The following is a 15,297-nucleotide window of genomic DNA, read 5'->3' as shown; positions in this document are numbered from 1 at the left end:
CTCCAGTGTCCAGTTTTCACCTCACATTCTCCACGAGCAGTAAAATAGCAGCTCTACATGTTGATGAAAAAGAATTTCAATTTCCCCATATTAGTTTCTTAATCATATTAGCACTAAAATTGATCTGGATTTAGCTGGATTTCCAAAAGGAAAATTTTAGTTGCCAAATATTTCAGAAATTTAATAAAGCATTACATATACGTAATTAGCTCTTATCTACCAAAAAATATATATAAATATATATATATCTTACCTTCACTGAATTTCTTTTTTTCTGCTAGACATGAGAACAAGATTAAGTGGACCAATGTTGGCTTTATTACTTTATAAGCAATAATATGAGTCTTTTTTTCATTCAGTACAATTGCATGTTCATAATAAATTCACAAATGGTAATACAAAGAAATACTTACTGAATAGGCCTCTGCCAAGCAATTCATGTTTTAAGGTTAGACTCTACCAAGTGGCACTATGGCATTATAGGCTTTCAATTTTTGTTTTCTTTTTTCAAGTTTGTCAGTTCTTTACTATTTTTTTTCCTAGCAAGGGATGGTATATGATCACAAAGTAAGGCCTAGAGACCATTTATAGTTGCTTCCAGTATTGGACAGACCACTTAAGAGCTGATATAAGCCAAACTGAACAATAGTCAAATGGAACCACATCTGACTACATTCAAATAGTCTCCAATAGTACTTTGCTAATATACATGTTTCCTTCTTCTCGGCTGATTTTCTGTTGATCTTATTAAAATTACAACAAATAAGATTGCAAAGTTTTTGTAGACTTGTAGTTTTAGGGGACTGCTATGTTCATATGCACATATTTTAATTCACAAAATGTCTCTATAGTAATGTTCTTTCTATAAACATGGTTGGCAAAATAAAAAAGGCACAAAAGGGGGATAATGAGAAATGTTTTCAACTTTAAGTGAAGAATACCAAATCAAGTATCTTTCATGAAGAAAAGCAGAGAAAAATGATCAGTAATTCATGCACAACATGAGCTAAAGAACCCCCCCCCCCAAAAAAAAAACCAAAACCAACCAAACAAAAAAACCCTTCTCTTCAGATATGTCCTTAGGCTTGAGGAGAAAATTAGTTTTCCTAATCACGTGCTTCATGTAAAATAAAATGTAAAGCTGCACATATATATGTCTGGTTTAACAGTGGGCCCATGTTTTTTTTTTAAAGTGAGGCAATTAAAGGAAAACAAAACCAAAATACCTTCATAAACAAAGAACTCCACCTGTAACCTCTGTCCTTTTACCGAGTGGGGCAAAATGTCCAATAAAATGTAAAATGCAGCATACGCAATCATGTAATCTAAAAACTTTTCATGATAACTTACTGCAAATTGCACTTGACGGTTCACCACAACAATGGAAAACTGGCCCCTTGTTGGTTCACACAGTCCTTGAGACCCAAAGTGAAGTCACCAGTAAAACGATCTGGATAAAAAGTTTGCAGCTGTGTTCAGCCAGCTAGCTCCAACCTCTGGGTGTGAGCCGTCCCGGGACACTGCTTTGTCTCTCACTTGTGGAACTCTCATCCTCAGGCAGGTTATCAGGCAGTTCTGTGTTCTGTTCTACTTCCACAGGCGTATCTTGTAATGGGACCAGCATCTCTTCTCCACTTTCACTTTTCACAACTAGCTGAGCCTTCATAACCTTGGTTGATGCCAAAATCTCTGCTTTCAAATCTGAATGGATCTGCACCACACATCTTTGAACAGCCATTTGAAAAGTAAAGCTAATAACACCTTTAGCTTTTTTCTTTTCTCTAGCTTTATTGTAAGAATACAGTATATAATGAATATAATATACAAGGTATGTGGTAATCGACTGTTAATGTTACCAGTAAAGCTTCCCATCAGCAGTCAGCTATTAGTAAAGTTTTGGGGAGTTGGAAGTTACACGTGGATTTTCTACTGTGGGAGGAAGAGGGGGTTCCCCTAACCTCCATGTCGTTCAAGGGTCAACTGTAAATGTGAAAACCATTTTTGCAGTTTATTAAGAGTTAGGCACGAGAAGGCTCTGCAGCCTTAATTTTCTTAGTTGTTATGTTGTTAATAGAGTGCAAGTTTAACAGGATTTTTTTAAAAGATGATTTAACCTAGATTTTAATCTTATAATGAATACTAAGCTGCAAAGAGATGTTTAGTCATGTATTAAATTTCTGGAGCTTTATGGCTATGGACAGCAATACAGATAGGATTTCTAGGGGCACAGAAGATGTGAATCTTAAATCTAAATAGGAGTTAAATAGAGACAGCAAAGTGGGCTGTCTCTATTTAATAAGACCTTTAATTTTTAAAAAAGCTTCTTCTCAGAGATTTCTCTGAGCTGTATCATCAAGACCATCTATGTGCAAAACCACTGTTTTGACACGTTTGTTTGTAGTTCCCAGAAAAAACTGAGCTTTCCTTCTACGTGAATTCATTTCATTGAAACTATCACCATCTGCCATATTGGAAGACTGAAGAAAGTCATAAATTTCAAAGCCAGCAGTTTTGTTTCTCCTGGAGTTGTAGTCTTCTGTATAACATTTTGCAAACTTAACACCATCCCCAGTTCTCCTTTCATCTTTTCTCTGTTTGCGTGGCGTTCTGCCAAGTACCAAAGAGCAAGCAAAGCTGAGTGGACAGCAGGGGGGTTGGGATGGTCCATAAACAAAATAAGGCCAGGCAGACATCCCTGATCCTGGAAAATGGCTCTTCTATTTAATGGATCTGCTGTTAGATCCTATAGCTTGTTAACTACCGAGAGAGTATCAGGTTCTTCATTCATGGTGGAGGAGGAAGAATTCATCTTCTATGCCATACACATGAACAAAATCTTCTTAAATTCACACCAGAGCTTTAGGGGTCCAGAGCCTGCTGCACCATCAGGGCCACATCAACGAATGAGGTGGAGGGACCCAGGAGCCTCACAGTGGGTCCCTCTGTTTGCAGCTGCAGCCTCAGCGGTGGCAAAGGACAAGGTTAACTCTAGAAGCCAAAGAGCAAGCTGCAGCACTGTTTAAATTAAATATATATAAATAATTTTTGAAGCTAGGTGATGGGTTCACAGTGTTCATTTTACTATTCTCACTACTTTTGTATACTTTTGGAAATTTCCATATAAAAAAGTTTTTAAAAAGAACAAAAAAGAGCAGGAAGCAGGAAACAAGGATGTCACACAATGAACCTAGGAGTACTTACAAAGCAATATTTAGCCCTAATACCTGCAAACCAATATGCTGGGTATGTGTGAAGCTAGTATTGGGATGTATGTAGGTAGCACAGAAGGTAGGAACATGTGTGAATGAATATGGTTGTGTGCCTTTGTGTCTGTATATCATCTTGTATGTAGAGTGATATGGTTGTGTGTGCACACAAAAGAGTCCATGTGTGCAAAGGAGTATAAGAATGTGACAAATTGTAGACATTTTTATGCTTAAGGGGGGGTGAATGTAAACATTGTTAGTGCATAGACAGGTTTAATTGAATATATACATATGTAGTTGTAGGAGAGTTTGTACGATCAGGGGTGTGTAATTGTGGATAATTTGTGATTTGTGTTTGTATACACATATTATTCACATACACATGTCTGGGGTATGTGTGTGTAATCAAGGAACAGGTTGGATTGAGTATTTAATGGTGTGAATATTCAATAGTAAATTTGGATGACTCAATATGTGTGCATTCCAAGAGAGTGGTGACTCACTCAGGGCTGTGAGTCTAAGGGTACTATGTTCTGTTCCTCTGGACTAGTGAGAAGAGGTTGAGTGCTATGGAAATGGGTTAGCATGGCTGTGCTGGGGCTGAGGCACACAAAGCTAGTGGGCATATAACACTTATCTCCCTCAGGAGTGAGACTGTGTCTGTGTAAGAGCCAAACTGGCAGCTGGTTTGGCGGACAAGAGGGACATTACCTTCCTCCAGAATCAGGTTTGCTGCAGCCTCATTCCTTTGCTCTTCTACCTCATGAACAAGCAAATGAGGTAATGAAGGTGAGCTCATAGTCCTCCCCTATGCTCCCCTCTCTATGCCCCCTTCTCCTCCTAGCAACACCCTTAGAGTTTATTTTTTTTAAGATTTTATTTATTTATTTGAGAGAGTGAGAGCGCACACCAATGAGTGGGGGGAGAGGAGCAGAGGGAGAAGGAGAAGGAGAAGCAGACTCCCCGCTAAGCAGGGAGTCTGGAGGAGGGACTCAATCCCAGGACCCTGGGATCATGACCTGAGCTGAAGACAGGCACTTAACTGACTGAGCCCCCCACGTACCCCAGCACCCCCTAGTGCTTATTAACAGCAAGTTCCAAGTTGGCCTCTAGAGTCAATGGATGGCTGTGGTGTTCCCTTTGGTGGCTGGAGGTGATGTGTTTCTCCAAGCAGGGAAGGCTGGTGGAAGGTGGGGAGGAGGCCTGGGAAGATCCCACCCCTCCTTCTGAGGCTCAGCCTGCTAGATAAATTCCTCAGTGAAAAACTGTCATCTGAAACCTACCTAACTGCCTCATCACTCCTCTCCTCTAGTACCCAAAGTCCTTCTGCCCTATCCTATCCATTTTCCCCCTCTCACCTTCTCACTTCCCCTGCTTAAGCCTGGGCCAGAAGTCCACTTTACCCCTTCCTCCCAGAAAATTGTGGAGGAGGTCAATGTGTGTCTAGGGAGAGAGAGGTTGTAGAAGGAGTCTCATAGCCTGGGGCCAGGACAGTGGTCTGGATCCCTTATTTGTCCCCCTTCTCTTGTTCTATAGAATGCCAAACTCATCTACTGTGCCAATTTCTTCTAGTGGTCAGAGCTCCAGAAGCTTTTTCACCATATGGCCTAGGATGCAGGTCTATGGGCTCTGCAAAATGTCTGGAAGTTTTTGTAAGGGTGCATTTAATAGTTGAGACTAGACAAAGCTTTTGGGTAAGAGTTTGAGCTTTGGATTCTCTTACACATTTCTGGCTCCCTTAGGTCCTTAACAGGATTCATGGCATGGCTGATAGCACATGGTGTGGCCCAAAGGTAGCTGAGCTTTAGCCCTGGGTCCAGTTTACCTTGTCTTCTTTTTGTATAGGGAGAACATGCTCTGCAAGGTGGACGTCTTCCTCTCCCAGGTTGTCAACTATATCCATTGCAAGTGGCTGAATTTATATAGAGCCGCAGCCTTATATATTGGTACACAGGCCCAAGAACTTCCTCCTTGGCATCACCTCCACTTTTTGGGGTCTGACACCCACAACAGCAGGAACAGGTTTGAATTGGGCAAGCTGGGATGGTCTTTGAGTTGGGTCCAAGTTCTAGATGGTCTCATATTCCCCGACATTTACACTAGGAGTGTAAATATAGGGGATAGAACACTGCCCTGGGGGTTTGGAAAATTTAAGTTTGGTCCTTCCCAATTCTGTCAGCTTAGACAAATCTCTTGCCACTCTGGCCTCAGTTTCCCATAGCTGTAAGATCGATTTACTGTAAATTGCCCTCTTCCTTTACTTCCTTTACTTCCTTTACTTCCATTACTGTAAATGTCCTCTTCCCGGGGCATTTAGAGTTTGTATATAGGCATGTCTACATGCAAAATAAACGAGATGATATATAGGCCTGATCAGAGCCCTGAACAATGCATTTGGATGGTGGATAGTGTTGCAGAATAATACACAAATGATTGCTCTTGTCTTGAACTCATAGCACAATTTATTTTTGAAATATCCCACATAGCATATCACCTCTTTAAATAAATTGCTAGTTCTAACCCTAAGCCCCTTCTCAAATAGTTGCTGCATTCTTTTAGGCTTTTGTAGCTGGCTCAGGTTGTTCAAGCAACATCTGGGAACCTCTGGCTTGGGGAAAAATGACTAGCCAAGATTCTTCCCAAACCTTTTCCTTCCCTGTTTTTTTCTTTTTTCCTTTCCAGAACATACTGTCAACTTGCTGTCCTATGCTGTTTCCAGGGTTCTAGATTAAAAGGGTGTGGCCCTTCTCTTTGGAATTAAGGCCCAAGCAGTGAGTGGGTGATCTGGATTACTGGGATGGGGACAAGGGAGTTTGCCCTTTAGGGGCCCTTTGAAAAACTGGGGATCTGTACCCTAAAGCTTTCTAGTCCAGCATCCTCTGATGTGGTTAGGGGGACACTGGAGAGGCCTTTTTTCTCCAATTTTCCCTACTAGCCTATCTGAGTGTCTGAAAATCTACTCACAGGAAGTGCTCTTTTGTGTTAAGAATTCATGGTTACAGAAGGCCCCTGGTAGCTTTTTTCTCCCTTCCTCCTCCAAGTCAGGAGAATATAGCAGTGGCTAACTTGTTGGTGTACCTTCCGTTTAGTTTCTTCAGCTCCATAGTGGTGGTGGTAGAGAGAAGAGAGGAAGTTCTATTTTCCTCTCCACCTAGAGATGGTGGCCTAGATGGACCCTGAGCTCCCTGTGCCAGCTGTAAGAGGCTACCTCACCAATTCATACTTTAGGAGGGCCATATTTATTAAGTACCATTTTGGTGGAGCGTTTTCATGGAAATTTGGGGGAAAAAGGTTCACATTTTGGCTTTCTACTTACTGAGGAGGCAGGCTCTATCTGTCTAGTTGCTGAGATGCCATTCTTTAGTTAAACTAGATAGCAGCCCCACAAGGAAAGGAGGTGTCCAGCCAAAGGTTCAGCTCCATACTTTTTTTTAAAGCTTCCTCTGCACAATCTCTTTTTCTTTCTTTTGTTCCCTTAACTTGTTTGTCCCTTTACTGTTATTCACTCCTCTTTCCCCAATAGTTCTTCCCACCATCCTTTCATTGTTTAGGTTCCTGCCTGTCACTCCTTCATCACAAGCATCCAAAATGAGTGCTCACAAATGCATTCAATTACACAGCTGTATAAAAGGTTGCTCTCTAACTCCTGGAGGGAAAACCAAACAAGGTGGAGAGGATGTAGATATTGTAGAGCAATTCAGTGTTTCCAGGGCCTCCAGAACTCAGCTGAGGTTCCAGTGAGACTCTAGAGATTAAGCTTGCCAACCTCATTTGAGAAAGACCCCGCCCCCTTTCTTTTCTCTATTCTTCCCTTCCCTTCCTTTCATTTCCCTGTCTTTGCTCCTTAGAAAATCCCTTGCTTTCCTTTAATAAAGGTCCCCTCCTCTGGGGGGCCTTTCAAGAGCAAAAGAGTGTAAGGAATTAGAGAATTACTTTCCTCAGCATAGAAATGGCTCTCTTCTCCCTCAGTGCTTCCTTAAGTCAAAAGAGGGAAAAGAAAAACAGGTCCATTCCTACTGTTTCATTGGGTCTCTTCAGAGACAGATGGTTACTGCCAAAACCATTGAGTGAGTGATGAGTGGTTGAGCTGGATAAGATGGGACCCCTGCTAGCAGAGGGGAATCAGTTCATAGTGGGCTGGGCCCTGGGTTAGGAATCCAGAGACCTTTATAGGCCCATGGGAGAGAGGTAAGGAGGGAGGGAAAAGGGAATGAGGGAAAGAAAGAGGGCCAGAGGAAGGGGAATTGAGAAAGAGAGAGAAAAAGTGTGCTCCAAGCTATTTCCCACAGGCTCCTGTTCTCACTTGGAGATGGGATCCAGGCCTAGCATGGGTAAGATGGGCAGAGATAACAACTGTGGACATGGGATGGGCACAGGAGTACCTCTGTACTCTGTGCTCTGAGCATCCTGGTAAGGTGAGAACACCAGAAATCCAAGTTTGGCCCATGCATAGTGTCTCAATGCATCAAAAATAAGGGGTGGGAAAGCAAAACTTCAGTGAGAGAAACTTTATTTGGTCAGCTTCATGCCATGAAGCTCTGCTGGCTGATTATTTTCCACTGACTTATTCAGGTGAATCAAGCTGACCTAAACTGACCAACCGGTGTGCTTAGTTTTAATGTCATATAGACAGTAACTTTTTCCTGGTCCTTAGTTTTCCTATTAATAGTAGTTTTATGTATAATGACTATTACTTATATAATAACAACACTACAAAATCATTTCTAAGGCTAGCTTCTCTGATTCTGGGTGCCACCCAACCCACCCCTAACTCCAAAACTAGCTCAGAGCTAGAAGGGAGCTGGATTCCTTTTTCAATTTCAGTCTTTGACATTCTGATAAAGGATGAGGAGGTATTTATCTGCAACAAGGCAGCTGCTAACCTAGATGGTCTTTACAAATTGCTCCAACTACTGTAGCACCCCAAATTGGAATCAGATCCCCATGCTGCCACCTCTGACCAGCACCCAAACTCTTCATCTCAGACTGGCTGAATATCTTTCAAGTTTTCTGGCTGCATGGATTTGGCTAGATTTCCCCCTTTTCCTCCCATTCCAGCTTCACTTCACCCCTCATCTTCATCCTGGCCCAGATGCTTTTCTAGAATAAAAACTTATTTTCAGCACTCCATGTTTTGTTCTTTCTTCCCTCTGCTCAGGTGGTTTTGACCCTCTCCCTCCTTGAGTTTTGATTTTTCTACAACATAGGATCATGTCTGGTGTAAACCAGCTAAAAAACATGTAAGAGCCCCCAACATGGGAAACGGCAAACATCGCAACATCAGCTCTTCTGTAAACTCAGTCTGAACCCTGGGTTCCTACTTCAGGTCCCGTATCTAATAAGCTGTGGGATTTATCAGGTTATAGTGATTTCCAAGTTGCTGGGTGTTCAAGTACTGTTATCCAGTCACTGGACATGGGCATTAGGGGATGGAAGGAATTGAGATTTGAGCATTTAAAGGGTGATTTTGACTGGAATGATCTTAGATCCCTTTAGCAGTGAGATTCTGAGTCAATTAACTTCATCTCTCTGAACATCAATTTATCTGTAAAATGGAGTTAACTTTTCCTGTCCTGCCAACCTCAAAGAGCTGTGGGGTGCTAGAGCTGGGTGGTAACCTGTCATGGCCAGATTGCTCCTGTGATCTAATTGAGTGTTAAGATGTTGAAAGGTAGGTGAAATATATATACTACTCCACAGATGTAAAGGGCTTAGACAGCGATTATTAGAATCATCCAAGCTCCAGAATCAGTACTCCTCTGGGTTAGAGGGACAACTTCAAGGGAAAATAGCATCATATGTTCTGGGCCTGAGGAGGGGGATAGATGGAAGAGGAAATTGTGGTCTGAGACCTTGGCTTGGGAAAGGGTGTCTTGCTCTGTTCCCAGGAGTTCTGAGCCAACTAGGAAATTAATTTTCAAGATTATTTTATTTAAACATAATTTGCATAAATTCCACCCCAGCCCACAAAATATGTTTCAGCCCCATGCCTAAGCCCTTGTAACCCCACCCCCAGTGCTCTCAATTTTCTATCCCATTATCATCTTTCTTTCCCCCTCACCTAATTTTCTAAATACCTCTTCCCTCCCCAACCTGCAACCAGCTCACTCAGGGCCCCATCCTTTGGACAATTCCTTGAACTCGAAACCCAAATGGGAGAGATATGAAGAAACTTCTGCCTGATTTGTTGTTGGGCATTTGCCTGATTTGTAACCATCATCTCCCATTTTCATTCCAGAACCAGGCTAGGGCCAGCCTCATTCTCCTGGCAACCCAACTCCTCTCCACCTTTTCTTCTTTGTTTTTTATTTTATTTTATTTTATTTTAATTTTATTATGTTATGTTAGTCACCATACAATACATCATTAGTTTTTGATGTGGTGATCCATGATCCATTGTTTTCATATAACACCCAGTGCTCCATGCAGTACATGCCCTCCTTAATACCCATCACCGGGCTAACCAACCCCCCCTGCCCCCTCCCCTCTAAAACCCTGTTTGTTTCTTAGAGTCCATAGTGTCTCATGGTTCATCTCTCCCTCCAATTCCCCCCTCCCATTTTTCCCTTCCTTCTCCTAGTGTCCTCCATGCTATTCCTTATGTTCCACAAATAAGTGAAACCATATGATAATTGACTTTCTCTGCTTGACTTAGTTCACTTAGCATAATCTCCTCCAGTCCCATCCATGTTGATGTAAAAGTTGGGTATTCATCTTTTCTGATGGCTGAGTAATATTCCATTGTATATATGGACCACATCTTCTTGATCCATTCATTTGTTGAAGGGCATCTCGGCTCTTTCCACAGTTTGGCTATTGCAGATATTGCTGCTATGACATTGGGGTGCATATGGCCCTTCTTTTCACTACATCTGTGTCTTTTCCACCTTTTCTTCTACCCAGGCATCCAGCCATAGGCCAGCTGGGGGTCAAAAGTGATGATTCATTGAAGGGTCCAAGCAGGTGGCCCTGGCCTAGGTTCAGCCCTAGAGAGCTTCTTGTTTTCTAAACTTCTACGAATTTCCATTCCCAGATAAGACATGCTGTCAGTTCTTGGCAGATGACACATAACCTGTCCCCATTTCCCTATTCTGCCTGAAACTAAACCTTCCTTTCTTCTGACTTACAATGTAGAAATTTCCTGCTAGGAACTAAATCAAAAAGGCTTTAGGAGATCAACTAGAGTGCAGCATGTGTTCAAATTGGGAAAGGCCCAGCTTCTTAACCTCCAAATAGCTTGTTAAAACCCCTATTGAATGAATCTGGAATGAATATCCACCTCTCTAGCCCTGAGTCCTGGGTTTTCAGATCTGGCACAGAAAGGCCTGTGCCAGGATGTGAAGTCAGTTCTTAGCAGTCCAAATGTGACGAACATTTGGTAAACACTCTGCCCAGCTGCACAGGCCCAAGGAACAGCTTTGCAGAGGTGGTTCAGAGAATGAAGGTATGAATCAATCTCTTCCAAGTCCCTTTAAGAAGCCCGACTGTGGCTTCCAAGCTGTCTGCTGTCTTGACTCCCCCACTTTTCCTGGTGAAGATGAGGGATAACACATAGTTGGGTCTTGTTTCCGGCCAGCAGAAGGTGGGGCTATGTAGACGTCTTGTGGATCATTCCTAGAAGATGACCTCCCTGTCCCTTCATCCTTCATGGGAAAAAGGGAGAACAGTGTGTGGCTGGGAGTTCCACTTTCAAAGAACAAGGCCAGTAGGTGAAGCTAAGACTCTCAGCCACTATGTGGCACCATTTACCTACTTTTCTGTGCAAGGTTAATGGGTGGTGGCTGTGTCCGAAGTAAACTGAAGTTGAAACTCTGAAAACTTTTTAGGGATTTAGTTCTGACTTGGTTACTGATATGAGGGACATTGGGAAAATCCCTTGACCTCTGTGTCTCAGTTTCTAATTTTGTGAACTGGGAAGCAGATGGGGTTCCTTGAAATCTCTTCCAGCTCCATTATTCTGCAAATATATGAGTGTACTCTGATAGTCATCTGAGTGATGGAATTTGGGGCCTTTGGGCCACACAGAGGATAAATATAGAAAAAAAATCACGAGGTCCAAGTTATGTGTGTGAAGTTGGGGGTGAGGGGAACATGGGTCATGGAAGCAGGAGGACTTTCTAACACATGGGCCATTATTTCTCCTGAGCCTTCCAGGTATCAGGGAAAAGATGAGGGAGGCATTCATTTGCTGAGTAAACACTGACCACAAAATTGGGGACTGTCACTGTGTGATGAAGGTAAGGCTGTGGTGGTATGTGGGAGTGGAGTGGAGTGGATGGTGGGTGGGCCACAAAGGTGAATAAACCCCAAAGGTGGGGAAGTAGGTGGGTAAACAACCAGCACACAAGGGTGAATGGACTCCTTGTTAATTAGAGCTAAAAACTGCTGGGGGGATGGGGAAGAAGGAGGGATAAATTCTGGCAGGATGGTAAGGAAGGTCTAACAGAGAAGGAATAATTTTAGGTAGGTTTTAAAAGATGAACAGATGTGTGTGTGTGTGTGTGTGTGTGTGTGTGTGTGTGTGATTTGTAGAAAGGGAAGGCAGGAGGGGGAAGAAAAAGCAGGCATTCTAGGCAGAAGGAATGTCTTAAGGAAAGATGGCGATAGGTTCATTTATGCTGTTTGGGGAGGATAGGGAGCTATTTCAGGTGACAGGAGGAATGGAGTGGGAGATGAGTTTGCAAAAGTGGTTTGGGGCCAGATTCTGGGTTTGGGAAGCTATTTTCATATGTCTAGCTCTGTGCAGGTTGTAGCGAACACACTCAAGATGTGGATAGGGTTCTAGTTCTTCAGGTTGGGGCGGCAAGACCCACTCTCTCACACATATAGAAAGCTACCAAAGAACAGTTAAGGTGAATGGGGCAGGCAGTCCTGACTAGATCAAAGGAAGAGGGTCTTGAAGGGCACACTGAGGCAGGGTGGTCTTCCTGTGGGGGTATTCACTCCTTTACTTTCTCCTGCAACCCAGATGGTAAAGGATTTAAAATCTGACCTATGAAGAACAGGAAGAAGACCTGCCTCAAGAATGGGACAGCCATCCTAGGAGAACTGGCTAACTGCCCTGCTATGGCTATGTTGTCAGGGCTAGTTTTCAGTTTGTTTCCAGTTAGACCTCACTAGACAGGGGCAAATAGCGAAAGGGTTGAGGCACCGTAGGACCTGGCATGAGTCCAATTAGAGTAACAAAGCAGGTGGGATTTAGGTTAGATTTACAGAAGGAAGAAATCTGTTCTCTGAGAAGTGAAAAATCTGGTAACCATGAGAGGTTATAACATGCATTTGTTCAATCACTAATGAGTGCCCACTCTGTGCCAGATACATGGCTGGAGGGGAGAAGTACAGGGTGGGGGGTTGGAAAGATAAATCAGACGTGACTCAGCATGTTCTCAACAGTTATGTTGTTTTAAGCCACTAAGTGTGTGGCAGTTTGTTAGAGCAGCAATTGTAAAGCTCATACAATGAAGCAATGAAAACATAAACAATGTTCTAGTATGAAAAGTGCTCTAGAAAAAAAACCCAAAGAAGGTTTTGAGAGTTCAGAGTTCAGGACCTTATCTTGGGGAGAAGGATTCAGAGATGTCTCCCCAAAAGAGGTGTGACATTGGTAATGGATATGGAAGAATAAAGAGTTGATAGGTGGCTTTAGGGATAGGGCAGTCATAAAAGAGACTGGCTTGTTTAGGGAATCAAGAAACAAATGGGCTAAGGTGGATGTGGGTGGGACATGTGAGGGGAAGAGGAGTGAGAGAAGCTGCTGCTTCCATCCTCTTCACTGGGAAAGTGCTGAAGTGCCCAAGTTATTGTTTGCCCAACTTGGCCGAAGTAAGAATCTGGCTTTGTAGAGCTGCAGCCTGCTCCAGCTGTGTTTGTCACCATGCCTCCTCCCCCCATTCTCAGCATGAAGTCCACTGAGGAGACCCTCCCCTGCACTAGCCTCACAGCAAAGGCAGTGATGAAGAGGAAAGAGAGGAGCCAGGAGCCAGCTTGCATGTCTTGTAACTCTTAATCCAAATTGGCTCTGGTTTTAAGGGTTGGGTTAAAAAGAAAGAGCTGGGGAGGGTGTTGAATTGTGGTAGAAAACTTTATTCCTCCTGGAAATTTCTGGCCTAGTGATGGGAGAGAGACATTGGGCCTGAGCCAAAGGGTGAGGGTGGGGGTTATCTTGGAATTTAGGATCATCTGGGTGCTCCATTGGCAAACTCTCCTCAGTAGCAAATGCGGAGACTGGCTCAATACCCAGGGAGGGGTCCTGGGGGCAAAGGTTATGGAAGAAGGGGAGGAAGGGATGTGGCTTGTCTCAAGGGCCTAGGGACTCTGCCAATCCTGGCATAGGCCACAGGCAAGTAGGATTCTCTCTGAGGTGGCTTGTTCCCCTGGCCCTCCCCTTCCCCATTCTTGCCCCTATCTTTGGCACCAGGGCCTCTGGAGAAAAGGAAAGAAAAATAAATGGGCAGAAAAAAGCTGGATACAGCCAAGAGCACATCTGGCTTCCCAGACTGTCTTCTGGTCCTCATTTCCACCTCCCCCTACAATCCTTTCCTCTTTTGCAGGCTTCTGGTAAGGAAGACTGTAGTAGAACTGGGGGAAGGGTGGGGAATCAGAGTAGTGCTGGTGGGGGTGGGGTGCAGGGAGAAAGTTGTTCAAAATATTAACTGGTTTTGTGAGGTGGCCTCTTGGCTGAAGCCTGACCACTTAACTTCCTGTTTTTCCTCTAGCTGCCTCTTCCCCTCCCTCTATTCTGGGCTGGAACTGAGCCTGGTAAGGAAGGAGGAGCAGCAAATTTGGCCAGGGTCTCTTGTCTGATTCCCTGCAGGCTGGGGGCCAGGACAGCCTCCCTAAACAAGTACGGGAGGAATGCATATAGCCTTGAGTCAGATTATTGCTTCTCAACAGTTGCTCTTCTGGCCACAGGAGGATCAAGACATTCCTGGAAAACCCCAGCTCCTTGCCAGCTCTTCCATGAGCACACCCTGGTCCTGGGGCTTCTACACAGGAGCAGTCAAGAACTCTGGAAGTAGCAGCAATGCTGGCCACACAACCTGCCCTGCTGCCCAGCCAGCCGCTGGTCCCTTCACTGCCAGTGTTTGTGGACCACACAAAATAACCAAGTGAGTGAGCAAGAGCTAGCTGAGAGGTAGGGGGATTTGGGGGTAGGGTATGTGAGTTTTCCAGACTGTAGGTGCCTGCCTGTGCCCTCATCCTTTTTTGCCCTCAGAGATAAACATGGGATGCACCTCCAGCAGGCTGTCAGGGAGTAGGTAACACTGAAATCTTGATCTGGGTAGGTGTTTTGACCCATGAATTTGCCTTTCTGTGCTCCTCCCACCTTCTTTCTCTCTTTTGCATACTCACTCTGTTTTTACCCCTTTCTGTTCTCAGGCAAGGAACTCACTAAACCCAAAGCAATTTTAGGACACCCAATAGAGAGACCCACAGAGGCAGCAGCAGGAACTGTTGCCACAGCTGTTGGTGCTGCTGGTGAGTGCCCGGAACCTGGTGCTAGGGGAGTTGGAGTCAAAAACCATCACTGTTAGGTCTGCCGACCCCCTAGTCAGTACTCCCTGTGGAGGTCTAGGAATCTCTAAAGCCCTCCAGCTTCTCCTGTCATTCCAATCTTCACTCCCTGCACTTAGTCTCCTTTGGTGGCTCCTCTTTTTACCCCCTTCCCCAGCCTATTCCACCCCTGCGTCAGGTTTTCAAAGTAATGATAGAGGATTAGGACATGTCCCCATCTTGGTCATTTAGTCTGTGGTTGCATGTCTGTGACTTCCCCTGCTGTATACTGTGGCACAATTGTTCTCTCAGAGTCTCCAGGCATCTCCCAAGAACTCCTGAAAAACATCTGTTTCCAGGCTAGGTTGTTTTTTTCTCTTGCAATTTCTGGGCCCAGGAGATACTGGCTAGTCTCTTTGACCATACCTGAGAGCTGGCTGTCCTCCTAATACTTGAAGACCCAGGGGGAAGAAACATCCCCAGCTTCTTGCCTGGGCTAGTGTCCCTTGGGTGCCTGGGCTTCCACACCACTTCTGTGGTCCTCAGCCCCCTTCCTGCCTTGGCCAAGCCTGAGAGGGCAGAAGAAAATGAGAGGACC

General features: G+C 44.1%; 1 pseudogene; it reads right to left on the bottom strand.

The window, feature by feature from the left end:
- Window positions 1-1,434: 1,434 nt before the first annotated feature.
- Window positions 1,435-2,809, bottom strand: LOC144380450 (armadillo repeat-containing protein 1-like; annotated as a pseudogene).
- Window positions 2,810-15,297: the final 12,488 nt, after the last annotated feature.

Source organism: Halichoerus grypus, chromosome X (assembly GCF_964656455.1).
Source record: "Halichoerus grypus chromosome X, mHalGry1.hap1.1, whole genome shotgun sequence".
Lineage (NCBI taxonomy): Eukaryota > Metazoa > Chordata > Mammalia > Carnivora > Phocidae > Halichoerus > Halichoerus grypus.
Note: the sequence above shows the minus strand (reverse complement) of the source record. Positions and strands in the feature narration are given on the sequence as shown.